Source organism: Danaus plexippus, chromosome 6, assembly GCF_018135715.1.
Source record: "Danaus plexippus chromosome 6, MEX_DaPlex, whole genome shotgun sequence".
Classification (NCBI taxonomy): domain Eukaryota; kingdom Metazoa; phylum Arthropoda; class Insecta; order Lepidoptera; family Nymphalidae; genus Danaus; species Danaus plexippus.
In genome coordinates, this window is record NC_083540.1 from 281,504 (window position 1) to 295,460 (window position 13,957).

Here is a 13,957-nt window from a genome sequence, read left to right on the forward strand (position 1 = left end):
AAATTAATTTATATACCTCTTTTATTTCCACTTAGAGATATTCTCAATTGCAAATATCGAATTTAGATTTGGCTCGTATATTTTGCCAAAACTATATATTGTACAAATTCGTGGAGAAAAATTGTATAAACCGTAATAATTATGCTTACTTAAAACATCGCTAAAGAGTTATTTTACTCCAGAGCGCTAAATTAATAAGTTTTTATATTAAAGAGAATATATAAGTAAGCATGAAGCTAGAGAGCATGTTATAGAATAAAATATATATATATATATTTGTGTAACAAAAGTCGCTGCACAATTTATAGTCTCGGTGACATCTCGACATGTCAGCGAGCTCCCACTGTCATTGTATTCTTTGTCCTTTACTTCGGATATCCTTTTGAATACTTTCACATTAAATTCATTATGAAAATTCACTGTTAGAAATTAGACTTGAATTATATTTAGTTCTAAAGGAACTGTTGTAAAAACACAGTCGACGAACGGTTTCCCGAACATAACGAAAACACAAATTGTGAATCCATTACAAAATTGAAACAAAATATTTATCGGAATCTTGATTTGCAAAATTAACCAAATGCAGCGAAAAGATTACTATCTTAATCGATTAATTGTTTTTAACAAAACCAAAAAAGTTGTTTTAACTAATAATATAAAGCTTTTTGAAATAGATTAATTGATTTTATTATAAATAATAATTAAAGGTGACAATTATGAAGAGTCCAGGGTTAACAATTCCTATATTTCCAATTGTATATTGCAATGTTTGTTCTGAATTACAACGCTGCGGTGAGGGAGCGGAGGCTTCATTTCCTCACTAATATTGGTAGCGCTGTTGGTTGACGCAATTATTGCCTTCACCGCTTACTGAACGTAGCTTGATTTGCGTAATAGAAGCCATCGCATTGAAATTTATCTAATCAGTATTATAAAATATTAATATATTAAGATTATTTTAATACTATTTTTATTTTCGTTCAAGCACAATGCAAACTTTCTCATACCTAAAGCCTTCCGGCAAAGGTATCTAAAAAGATAACTAATCTTTTGTCTCATTCTAATTTGATTAATCTATTTCAATATTCCTATATTATTTAATGTCACATACAAAAAAGCGTTAGATAATTTGATATAAACATGATTAGGCTAAAAGCAAGCAGCTGTTTGATATTGTTGGAGATTTATTTTGCTCTCAACACGATCCCTTTTAACAGAATACGTAAATACGACTTCAAGCCGAACAATAAAGAGAAAGTTAATAAAAACTAACATCACTTAAATTGCTCATAAATATATGTTTATTAGACTTTGTTAATTCATGAATTACATCCCACAAAAACCATTTACACAAGTATACTAATATATAGATGAATACAATCAGGTTGTGCGAGTGCCGCGCTGCTGGTTCGGAAAGACAGTCGTTTTCAAATACGGCGCGGCGTCTCAAAGGACTGAAGTCGATTCGGTATAAATCACTCAAGGAGGAATCGTGACTCGAATATCGGACTGATACTATTTGAAGCGTAATTTGATTATATTTAACCAAATCAAATACATGTGTATTCTTTATACGATACGTACGACTTCAAGATTGTGATCCACATACGATCTATTCTCATATTCCATTCATATGTAGGTATAATCCTTAATATATATTTTGATTATCGAAATAACTTCCACGAGCAACTGGAATAATTTGAACAATTCACTTTGAAATGAAATAAATGACTAAGAAAATTAAAATGTCTTTTCAAACAAAACACATTGTTCATCCGTGTAGTGTATCAGATAGTTTCTCTGTAGCGATGCATATTCTCACTGAAACGCTTTGCCGGGCCATACATTATATAAATAGAGCCGAGAAACAATCATCTAAGTATTATAAAATACACAACTCGAATTTTAGAACAGCTACTTCATACAGCACATAAAATATAGCTATGCTTCGTCCATGTCACACGGGCAATGGTTAATTTTTTTTAGTATAGTAATCAATAACAGTAAAACCATTAAAATTAATGCATTAAAAATTTACGAGCAAGCACTTCAAAGAAAAATTGTGCTTATCAAATATCATGGAGACCATGTATTTATTTATGAGTAATCTCATTGAAATCTCACTGAAACAATCATATATATTTATGTGAACGCAACCACAGCCAATATTATTGAACCGTCGTGTCCTGGTGCGGTCAATCCCCACAAGTACGTATGTATGTTTATCTCAACAGGGATCCATTGTACTCAATCCTCGTTGTTTCTAACGGCGGAAGCTCAATGATTAATGTCCGAACGGAGATTTAAACGATACAATCTACGAATTGCACGCAACTCCAGCTTCAAGACACAGTAACCCTCGGGAGGATATCACAACATATGGCTTGATACATTGAACTAGTTTAAACTTATTCTTCTCAATACAAAAGATACGTCATTAGTTATCGTTTTTGTCCGTTATAAAATTGTTAACAGATTTACAAGTATCTTATAATGATACTGCCACTGCTAGTGATTAGAAGTCACCGGATTGTGCTGCAAGCTATTTTGATCAGATACAAATTTTTAAGTTTAGTTTGTTTCAAACTGATTGGTCATAAGACAAAAATGAACTTTTCCGTTTGTTTTATAAGTTATCTGTATGGAGGATTGATGAAATTATGATTTATGATACAATGACGTAGATGTATCTGTTCAATTATTCTACAAAAATGTCGACTTGAGAAATCTGCCAGAAAAGTATGACGAAATTACAATTTGGTTTGATAACACTTTATCATTGTTAACTTTGTAATTTGTGTATCTTTGTAGACCAAACCAAAAAATACTGCTGATTGCACTTTCACATAATATGTAAAATTGTTTTTGCCAATGTGGTACTGAAATAATAATCAATGAAGCCATAAATCCTCTTTGGGTAAATTATATCTTAGTTTACTTCTGTATCAATTATTGTGGAGATCGTAGCTAAGTTAATGTCTTATTTCTCTTGAAAACGTCCGTTTGAAAGAAATTTTGCTAGTACATTATACATTGCTACAGATCTGGTATGACAAACAGTTACTCTTGCTTAGTATAATCCCAGATGTACCTCGGGTGTGAGAGTAATACACTTTATTTATTTAACTTCATAATATTAATAAATATTCTTAAATATGAAGAAATATTCACTATGCCTGTAGAAAATACTGTACGAGCATAATAATTTAAGTAACTTGATTAACATTAAAATGTAACTACCCTAAAAAAAGCATTTCTTACCCCTGGTGGGACTCGAACCCACAATCCCCGGCTTAGGAGGCCGATGCCTTATCCATTAGGCCACAGGGGCATGCGTGGTGATCTAGAATCAGCCGGGAATATGAATGCTTATAAAACTTTCGCTCATTTTATAAACATATGAAGAGATGAAAGATTTTCTATATTTTTAGCTCTTATAATAAATGATATAATCATATAACCGTATCTTTTAGTGATCATCGAGCAAAATATCCAATCCAATTCTTTTTTATATTTGGTTCTATAACTGACCGTGAAGACACAAAATATTGAACGATCCAGGTGGGTCTTTGACCTTCATATTGAAAGCACTATTTGGAACATATCTCAGAAACTATTACAGTGTCTAGCAAAAAATATTAAAGCATCATAATAAAGAAGCTTATTGAAGTGTCGAAGTAGTTTTTCTATTTCGGTAAATTAACCTTTAAAATTTTGAATTAATGAATAATCGTTCCTCTTTGAGGATCACTTCATTCTTTACAACTTTTGTTTTATCCCCTTTTTTCTTATGTACATATATTCGTCTTAGCCTGCGTCAGAATCGGCCCATAACTTAAGGACGTCAACATTAATAATTCATTTCTTTTATTGAACTCCAATCTACTAAAAGATGTTTGTTGAATCATACTCACTCGTATCGAAGATTCAATGTTTTTAATAAGCAATTCAATATTTTTATGAACTTTGTACTCCTGGATAGCGAGCAATACGCGCGTTGTCACGATAGGGTTTTAGAAATCATACGTGAAGCGGTTAGTCTTTCGGTAGCAAGAGCGCAAAAAGTAATAACCACAAACCAGCGATAAATAGGTTTATATGAGAGAAGGTACTAGGGTTAAAAAAATCAAATGTCTAGATTTATTCTATCATTAAAGCGGCTTCGGATTGGATTATAACGATAGATCTGTATGACAAGCAATATAAAATCCCAGAGGATATTTGTGCACCGGCCTCCAGACCAGACATACTTTTATATTAGCGAATTTTAAAGCGCGTTGTGATAATAGAGCTCACGGTTCCTTGAAAAAACCAACATCCCCAGAGACCATGCCATCAAGATCAACAAGTATTACGAGCTCACTAACAAACTCACTAAGAATAGGTTCGTTCTAAATTATGGGAGAAGTAGCGAGAGTAGAATTAGGAGCGAGAAGTATAACAGTCAAATCTCTAAACAGCCAAAATCTCTACAACCTACTAAAAGACTTTGGCCTGTTAAGAACTACGAGTATCATCAATTCATTCTTGGAACGTGCGTCGAAGGCAGCCCTAGTAGGTTCGTTTCAAATTTGGTTAGGTAGAAAGAGGAACTTGGACGATGGAGGTGAAAGTTTAACGCGCGTTAGATAGGGGTCCCTTAAACCTACACCTGGGTCGCAAGTGCCAGGCACTGTTTCATGTTGAAGCTTCTCTCCCTGCAACGCGATGGACCCCTCACCCGTACGGTGGATCCCTAGAATGCTTTTCCCTAGAATCCCTAGAAAGGTTTTCGTCTTTTTCTCATAATTAGCCATGAATTATGTGATACTTTGATACACGTATCATGTACTCCGTTATATTTATTATTAACACTGAAACTAATTAGTGCTCAGTATTAATCTCGGTTTTTGTACCAGATTTTAACTAATATTACAAGTGCTTGAAATGCTTATAGAGTTAGTATATTTATACTAAAGAGTTAATTCAGTTAAGTACAGCTTACCTTTCTTCTGCAGCAAAAACTACGTTAATATTCGACTCAATTTAAAAACGTTGCCTGGAGGTGCTGAGGAGATTTATTAAGAAGCCGTATTTCAGTCGTATTTTTGAATTGAATCCTTGGAACATCAAATTATTGAGACAACTAACACAATAACGTTTCATAATTAAATTGCTGTTAGATTTAAAGACTTGGATCATTTCGTTTATTTATTTCAGCGTTTAAATTATTGTAACTATCTCTTAGTATAATTTTTTACATAGAACTATTTAATCATTGTGCATTTTTCATTGTAAGTTACTGTCTTTCGTGATTTCATTGAAATCAATTACGGAATTATTCACAGAGGAATTTTCATTTCCTAGAAAACCCTTATTAAGGCCGAAGAATATACAAAGATTTGTTTCAATCAGTTTTTGTTTATAAGAGCTCTTTAACCTTAAGGTCTCGTAACATATTATTCAAACTTAACAATACACTTGAATATTTTGGAATAAACAATTTATAGATCCTAGTACAATATACGGTTACATTGTCTGATTCCAAACACAGAGGTGCGGTTTGAACTCGGAAGCTTAATTTCCTCATAAACATTACCTTTCAATACAATTACCGCGTTTGATCACGGCTTACTGGAGTCAACTTGATCTGTTTGTTTACGTTCCTGAAGCAAGGCTGAGTTACTATCGTCTACTTGTATAATACAACAAGGATTGCCTTTTGTTGAGGCTTATATAAATGTTTGTTTCAATGGTTGTGAACTAACACAAATGAATACTGACTTGAAAGAAATTAGTAACCTTAGTAATAATCCTATGAGAATTGTACGTGTATTGAATAAGTTTTTTATGTTCAATTAGAGTTTTATTTACCGTCATATGGGAAACGGTCATATTTTCACTAAAATATTCAATGACCTGCCGCCTAACATCCATACTTTACAGGTTTCACATGTACATATTTACTACTGCGACTATTGTAGTCCTGAAATACTTTTACGTCAAAAAAGAACTTTTATTATGATCACTATAATTATATGTCAAAGTCTAATGCTGACAATAACAACATAATCTTATATGGGTGTGATAGTACAGGTGATGTGTGTTCACGGCCGAAGAAAAATATACCCCCGGAAACAAGATAAAGAGAGCACAATAACACTTGTGTCTACACGAATAAAAAGGATAAAAATATAGCGGGCTTATTCACTTTAACATCTTGAAGACACTTAGTTTTGCAAAGAAATGTAGCCTACACTTGTATATTAGTATACCGCGTTCAGGAAATTTCTGAGCAAATCTTTTACACCATGCTTCCTTGGTAAAGAGGTATCATCTTCAAGAGATATTTTAATCACAACACTGCGGGTAACCGTTTGTGATGACATGTCCTAGGTATACACTACATACCTAACAACTCATATATTGATAATATCGATGAGTGAGTCGGACCAAGTCTGAGGGACTGCAACTCGGTAAGCTTCCCTAAATTCTTCTAATTCATTAAACATCCAGTCATAATCGTTCCAGCCACTATTATAACTTCTGGCTTCTTTAAATATTTTTATATTGAATTTAAATGAAGCGTTTTCAAGTTCTATATAATTTGAGACGCTCTGTGGAACTTCATCTGTATAAAATCTTTTTACAGCATATCTTATTTTGCCAACAACATTATTATTTTTAAAGTTTACAACGTCACTATCTCCTGCACGAGCTCCTTCAACCGTACGTTAAGTAAGTGAAACTGTTCATCAGCCGACTGAATAGGGTTTCATAAAACCACAGCACACTTTTATTATTTTTATAATTTGTGTTACAATAAAATACAACTATTGATATTGAACATTTTAATATTCTTACATTGAGAAGCTTCAATGATAATGAATACGTCTTCGTTCAGTCTCTCTGCCGATTGGAATAAACGGTACTTATACCTTTCTCTAATTTGTTAATAGCTTGGGTTATTGTTTATCCTAACAGCTTCAGCGATTCAATAATTTGTTTTATTAAATTAACTTAAATAACAATAAAGGTATCAATGCGTGAAACATTTTTTTTATTATAATCTTTGATACTTAGTTGTTTTCATAGAAGCAAATCTGTCCTTTAAGATACGACAAAGAGATGTTTCCGTTGTTTAAGTATTTAATATGAATGCAGTTGATATCACAAGTTTCTGTGAAGACGGAAATTAAAGAAATTGGAAGTCTTAAGGTGGGATTAATGAAATTATGCAATTCGGAGACCTCTCTTTAAAACCTCTTTTGAAAGAAAGAAAAATCTTTTAAGAGACTTTATTACGTGCCTTTCCTCACTTTCTTCATTATATCGTTAAAAATAAACTGCGATAATTAAGGCAAAGTATGCGGTACACTTGCTCTTTAAATTAATAAAATGCTTGCTAAATAATTGAATATAATTCTTTAGTAATAGCTTACATCCATCCTAAATTACAGACAGTGTTTCACCAATGGAGAGGACTCGAATGTTAGTTTTTGTTACGGTTCTATTAACATTTATAAAAATTTAATTAAATTGTAATTTTACCCACTTGTTGTACACCAATGACAAACCATAAAAAATAAGACGAACTAATTCAGTTTATAGAACAAATAGTAGAACCCAAATACGAGTGCAAAAAAAAATAAAAGAAAATAAATTAATAGTAATTACAAAACAATTTGAAAATCTTGTGGAGTTTCTAAACACATTCATTTCCATACTAATTCTGCTTCATTAAATATCCTTGATTTAATATCGAGTGAGAAAAAGATTAGAAGACTGGATTACAGATGTGTCTTGAAACGCTGGTGTACACACACAAAGACAACTACACCACTGTTTATGAGAACTGTCCGGGAGACATAGGTCGCGGAGACCGCAGTCTTGGTGTCGGCGAATCGACATGATTAATGGTCCAGACGAGGATAAGCGTTTTGTTTAGACTCTGTCATTTATAAAACACCTTTGGATATATGTGGCTTCTTAACGAGGGCGGCAGTCTCTAACGTTCAGCACAACGTTATTGTTGGCTGCTTCAAAGGAGCCGGTGCATTAACATCGAAATTATAGAGCAACACACTGTTTGTATTGAACTGAAGCCCGGGTAGGATAAAGCCGGTAATTCAAAACAGAAAAATTGCATTTTATTTTATATTGATTACTATAAAAGTCAAGTTTCTGTCAGTCTGTTGAAGCTGATAAATTAATTTTACGGTTACTCAATAAAATTATAAGTATACCAAAAAATTCTCGTGCTTTTCATAGGTATAATAGTAATTGTTTAGATATAAAACGTCTTTTTTCGTTCCTATATTTTACCTGACTTAAACTGTGATAGACAAACGAATGGGTTCAGAAATAGGAAGAAGTACCGATCGTAATATGTGACATAATAAAAAAAAACTGTTTTTAATACAAAATAGAATTGGAATATATATCTTAAACCGACCACATGTGGTAAAATAATATATAAAACTAGAAGTGGATGATGATGATGAAGTATCTCTTAGAGCATGGGGTTGACCAAGGTCCATTACAGTTTCAGTACATACGATTTAGTTGATTTTAAACATTTCATGTAAGTATAAACACACGTACATGAGTAAATTCTGGTAAATAATAATAAAATTTTACCGATCATACATAAAGGTTGCAAAAAATATATAAAAGCAGTACTGAAATATTTTTTATTAGTATTTATTTATGCATATTTATTGGCAAAAGCTCGAGGGAACGTGTGAACGTATACATTTTGGGGCTGGGAGCTGAACGATATTTCAAATAAAATATTTTAAAATATTCAAACAACTTTTAAGAGACATCGATACTGAACTGAATTCCATTACATTAGCATACGGACTACGGAGACAATACACGAGTCAGATAACATGTGATAAATCAGCTCACAAGAATCGTGACCGGACTGGTGAGGAACATTCCTGGAACGAATTCTCCAAAATTTACATACCAACATAAGACTCAACTCATTTCCACTCCTACAAACATTTAACGTTCGATTGGAGAATCAACTGTTACTCTACAAATAGCAGGGAAACACAACTTATGGAAAGAGACTCTTGAATCCTACGAGAGTACGTCTTCGCTGATATAACAGAGAGTTGGAACACTTGTTATTATATTGTAAAAGATAAACCTCAATCATACTCACCATTAAGTTGGTGGTGGTAGGTTGGCGGAGGGTTGCGACCTCTCCAGGTGGTTGTGATGGGGGACCTCAACGCCAAGTCCACGGCGTGGGGAAACCCCCTCACAACACCCAGAGGAAGGGAGCTAGAGGAATGGGCGCTAACTGCCGGACTGTCCCTACTGAACACGGGGACAGTTCAGACGTGCGTGCGACGGTCGGGAGGTTCAGTGGTGGACGTCTCGTTCGCCACTCCGACCATCGCACGCAGAGTGGAGGGGTGGAGGGTTGAGGCAGGAGTGGAGACGCTTTCGGACCACCGCTACATACGGTTCGAAGTGTCTGCCACTCCTGCCGGTCGCCGGAGTCCAGCGTCGAGTTCCTCGTCGTCCCGGGAGAAAAGTCGGTTTCCGCGTTGGGCCCTATCAAGGCTCAACCGGGAACTGGCTGAGGAAGCGGCCGTTGTCGGCCGCTGGAGTCTCCCGGGGAGTGCGGAGTTGGGGGTGGACGAGGGGGCTAGTCGCTTTGGGAACGTACTCCATAACGTCTGCAGAGCGGCGATGCCCCCCGTTGGACGTCCACCCCCACGGGGTGCGGTATACTGGTGGTCGGACCACATTTCCGACCTCCGGGTCGCCTGCAATGGGGCCAGGAGGGCATACACCCGCAGCAGGCGACGCCGACCCCAGGACGAGGAGCGTGATGGCCGGCTGTACAGGGTCTACGTGGCGAAAAAGTTGATCCTGCAGCAGGCCATCTGCCGAGCCAAGGAGGCAGCCTGGCTGGAGCTGGTGGAGGGGCTCGATCGAGACCCCTGGGGCCGACCGTACAAGCGGGCGCGGAACAAAATCTGCGCCCAGTCGGCCCCCATCACGGAGGTGCTCCAGCCGGCTGTTCTGAGAGGGATCGTCGGGGAACTCTTCCCCGACGCCCCGGCGGGATTCACTCCCCCCAGAATGGCTCGGCAGACGCTGGAAGAGGGCGACCGCGTTCCGCCCACCGTCACGGAGTCTGAAATGGAGGCGATTCTGGCTCGCCTCCAGAGTAAGAAGAGCGCACCGGGTCCGGACGGGGTGCACGGGAGGGTTCTGGCTCTCTCCCTGGTGCACCTCGGAGAAGCCCTCAGGGAGCTGTTCGACCTCTGTCTGAGGTCCGAGCAGTTCCCGAGGGCCTGGAAGGAAGGCCGGCTATGCCTACTTCCGAAAGGCAGCCGGCCTCCGGACTCGGCTTCTGCGGTGCGACCGGTGGTTGTGCTGAACGAGGCGGGGAAGGCTTTTGAGAAGATTATAGCCACCCGTCTCGTTCGGCACCTGGAGGAAGGCTCGGGACCGGGACTTTCAGAGTCCCAGTTCGGGTTCCGAGCCCACCGGTCGACCGTTGATGCCCTCAAACGCCTGAGGGCAGTGACGGAAGAGGCGGAACGCAGAGGAGAGGTAGTGTTGGCGGTGTCGCTGGACATCGCCAACGCCTTCAACAGCCTCCCACACAGCGTGATACAGGCGGCACTCGTATACTTCGGAGTGCCCCTGTATCTGAGGAGGCTGTTAGGCAGCTACCTCTCCCAGAGGAGGGTGGCAGTCGAGAACCGGAGGGGGTCCATAGAGTGGTGGACAGTCGACAACGGCGTTCCACAGGGTTCGGTATTGGGACCTGTCCTATGGAACGTCGGGTATGACTGGGTCCTGCGGAGCCGCCTCCTCCCCGGGATGAGTGTCATATGCTACGCTGATGACACCCTCGTCTTATCCCGGGGACGGAGCTACAAGGAGGCGGCGCGGCTGGCCGAGGTCGGAACTGAGCTCGTGGTCAGCCGCATAGAGAGGTTGGGGCTTCGGGTCAGAATCGACAAGACCGAAGCCCTCCTCTTCCGCGGGACTGGGCGGAAAGGACCCCCGCCGGGTGCCACCCTCCTCATAGGAGGAGGGAGGGTCAGGGTGAGCCCTACCATGAAATATCTGGGGCTCACCCTTGACGGAGGGTGGACCTTCGTGCCCCATTTCAGAGAGTTGGGGCTGAAGGTCAGGAGGACGGCAGGTGCGCTGGGAAAATTCCTCCCGAACCTCGGAGGTCCCAGCGCAGCTTGCAGGCGGCTATACTCTGGGGTCTGTCGGAGTATAGCCACGTACGGTGCTCCCGTTTGGGCTGATCGCCCGATGAGCCGCGGGGCCAAGGCCCTTCTGCGCTCGGCGCAAAGGGCGCCCGCGGTGAGGGTGGTTAGGGGGTACCGTACGGTCTCCTGGGCCGCAGCGACGGCTCTTGCCGGCGATCCGCCTTGGGATCTTGTGGCGTCGGTTCTCGCCGAGGTGTTCTCCTACGTCTCGGGTAGGAGGGCTCTCGGAGAGAACCCTTCGACAGAGGAGATCCGGGCGGTTCGCCGGCAGGGGGAGTCGCGCCTTATGCGGGAGTGGGGGGAGGACCTGGCGGGCCAGCCGTACGGTAAACGTACAACGGCTGCGCTCCGGCCGGTCCTAGAGCGTTGGATGAGGCGGAAACGCAAGCCCCTCACTTTCCGTCTGACGCAGGTTTTCACCGGGCACGGCTGCTTCGGTGACTACTTGTGTCGGGTGGCCAGGAGAGAGCCGGAAGGAGGCTGCCATGAGTGCGGCGCTGCGGTGGACTCAGCCCAGCACACCCTCGAGGTGTGCCCGAGATGGGCTGCGCAGCGCCAAGACCTTGTGGCGGCACTCGGCGGAGTGGACTTGTCGCTTTCGAGTGTCGCGGAGAAGATGCTCGAGAGTGACAGGTCCTGGATGGCGGTGTCCTCCTTCTGTGAGACGGTCATGTCCACGAAGGAGGCATCTGAGCGGGAACGGGAGGTTGCGGCTGATGCACCCTCCCTCCGCAGACGACGGGGGGGGGCGCGCCGGAGGCGATATTCGCAACGCCTCCAATAGCGCCCCTCCACTACGGGCTGGGGTCGGGCTGGTAACCCGGCTCCTGTGAAAGCCCGGCGTCGTCGGGGCGATCCTAATTGCCGGGATCGCCTCCTTTCTCCGAGGGAGTAAGTCCGGTCTTTGCCAGGACCGGCCAGTCGCTGGTGTGCCCTGTCGCTGACAGATCCGGGGTGCACCAACATAGCGGCGGATGGCTTTCGCAGTGGTTTTAGTGAGTAGGGACCTGCCCAGGTCGAGTCTCACACATCCTCTCCGGCCCCACCAAGGCCGGTGAGACGGCTCGTAAAAAGAGTTTCCCTGCGTCATCAAAAAAAAAAAAAAAAAAAGGGTTGCGACCTCCTGAAACTTGATCAGGGCGGGATGTCCTCCAAAGAAATATGCAAAAACAGAAGGACTCATGGTTAACGAGGTTTCATATCTCCTTCTCATGTTGGATGTAACCCAGCTGTAATGGCTGGTTCGAGCTGATCTTGTTCAAGAGGATGGTATTGCCCCTGTGAATTCACTCTGCTTAAGAGTTGCAACTCACGGAATTAACTATACATTCATTACTATTATTACAAGAGAAAATCAGTTTCTTCTTCAAACAAATAAACATATAGTTGAAAAGTTCAACTATCTCTAATTACATTTGCAATGAGCATATCGATATATCTATAAATATTTAGTATTAACCTGAGCTGTCAGAATATCCTAAATTCGAAATCCCCGAAGCAGATTTATAGTATGGAGTGCGTGTGTATGATTAATAGTTTCCAAAGCAATAAATGTCAAGGAATCGTTCCTGTGCCGTTAGTGACAAAGTACATGCGAAGTGAAGTAAGTTTTTCACTTATACCTGAGATCATTTTACTCACTATATTGAAAAAATATATAAATAACACCATAGTGCTTACATTAAAAGTACCTCTAAGACATCATGTTCATGATCGAAATTTTATTAACTTATAGAAGCAAATAATAGATTCAATAGGTATGGTTTGACTGACTAGTGGGAGTTCTAGAGGTAAGTTAACACTTTTACTAGATTAGCAAGACAAACAACGAACCGTACAAGTTTGTAAAAATATATTTTCTGTCAAAACTGTTCGAATAAATGAGATCTAAGACTTTCGTGAGTATTATATTATTTTATAAAATAACAAGACCAACTCACAGACCATAACATCGCGTCTCCCCGTAATCAGGGTCGCTGCAAAGTAACCGAAATCATTTGTTTGAAAAAATTTATATTAAGAATTCAATTGATGACATAAATATATGAGATTATCAAACAGTGTTCACATACACAATAAATTGAGAAACAATAAAATGTTGTCTTATTTAAGTCAATTAATTTAAACAAACTAAGTCGTGGTGGCCTGGAGGTTAAAGTCCGCCTGTCATACGTGAGGGCGCGGGTTTGAATCCTGGCAAGTACCAATGTGATCTTTTCCGAATCAACTGTACTTTCTAAGAGTATTTAGAAACCACTAACGGACGGTGAAGGAAAATATCGTGAGGAAACCTGGTCTTATAATTTCAAATTATAAGATTGAAATCGCCAACCCGTCTTGAGCAAGCGTGGTGATTAATGCTCTTACCTTCTCCATGTGGGAAAGAGGCCTTTACTTAGCAGTGGGCTCCTATAGGCTGATGATGATGAATGATGATGAGTATGAAACAAATTAAGGTTGTTAAAATAAAAACTGAGAGAAATTGAAATCTATTGAAAAATATGTATTATTTATTCAAGATAAAATTTTCACAGAAACAAAAATTACTGTTTAAATCGCTTTTATTATGAGAAGCTTACACTAAAACAACAGATGAATGCGAAAGGTTTTAAAAATACATCAACTAAATTAAAAGGTTTAATGTATGAATCAAGAATTTCAGAAATATTCATATGGATTGATATAAATATATATGTGAAGAAATTCACCGATTCAAT

General features: G+C 39.9%; 1 non-coding gene across 1 annotated transcript; it reads right to left on the reverse strand.

Annotated features, from left to right (window-relative positions):
• Positions 1-3,258: 3,258 nt before the first annotated feature.
• On the reverse strand, positions 3,259-3,331 carry Trnar-ccu (transfer RNA arginine (anticodon CCU)). Its single transcript has one exon. It is a non-coding gene; the product is annotated as a tRNA-Arg (tRNA).
• Positions 3,332-13,957: the final 10,626 nt, after the last annotated feature.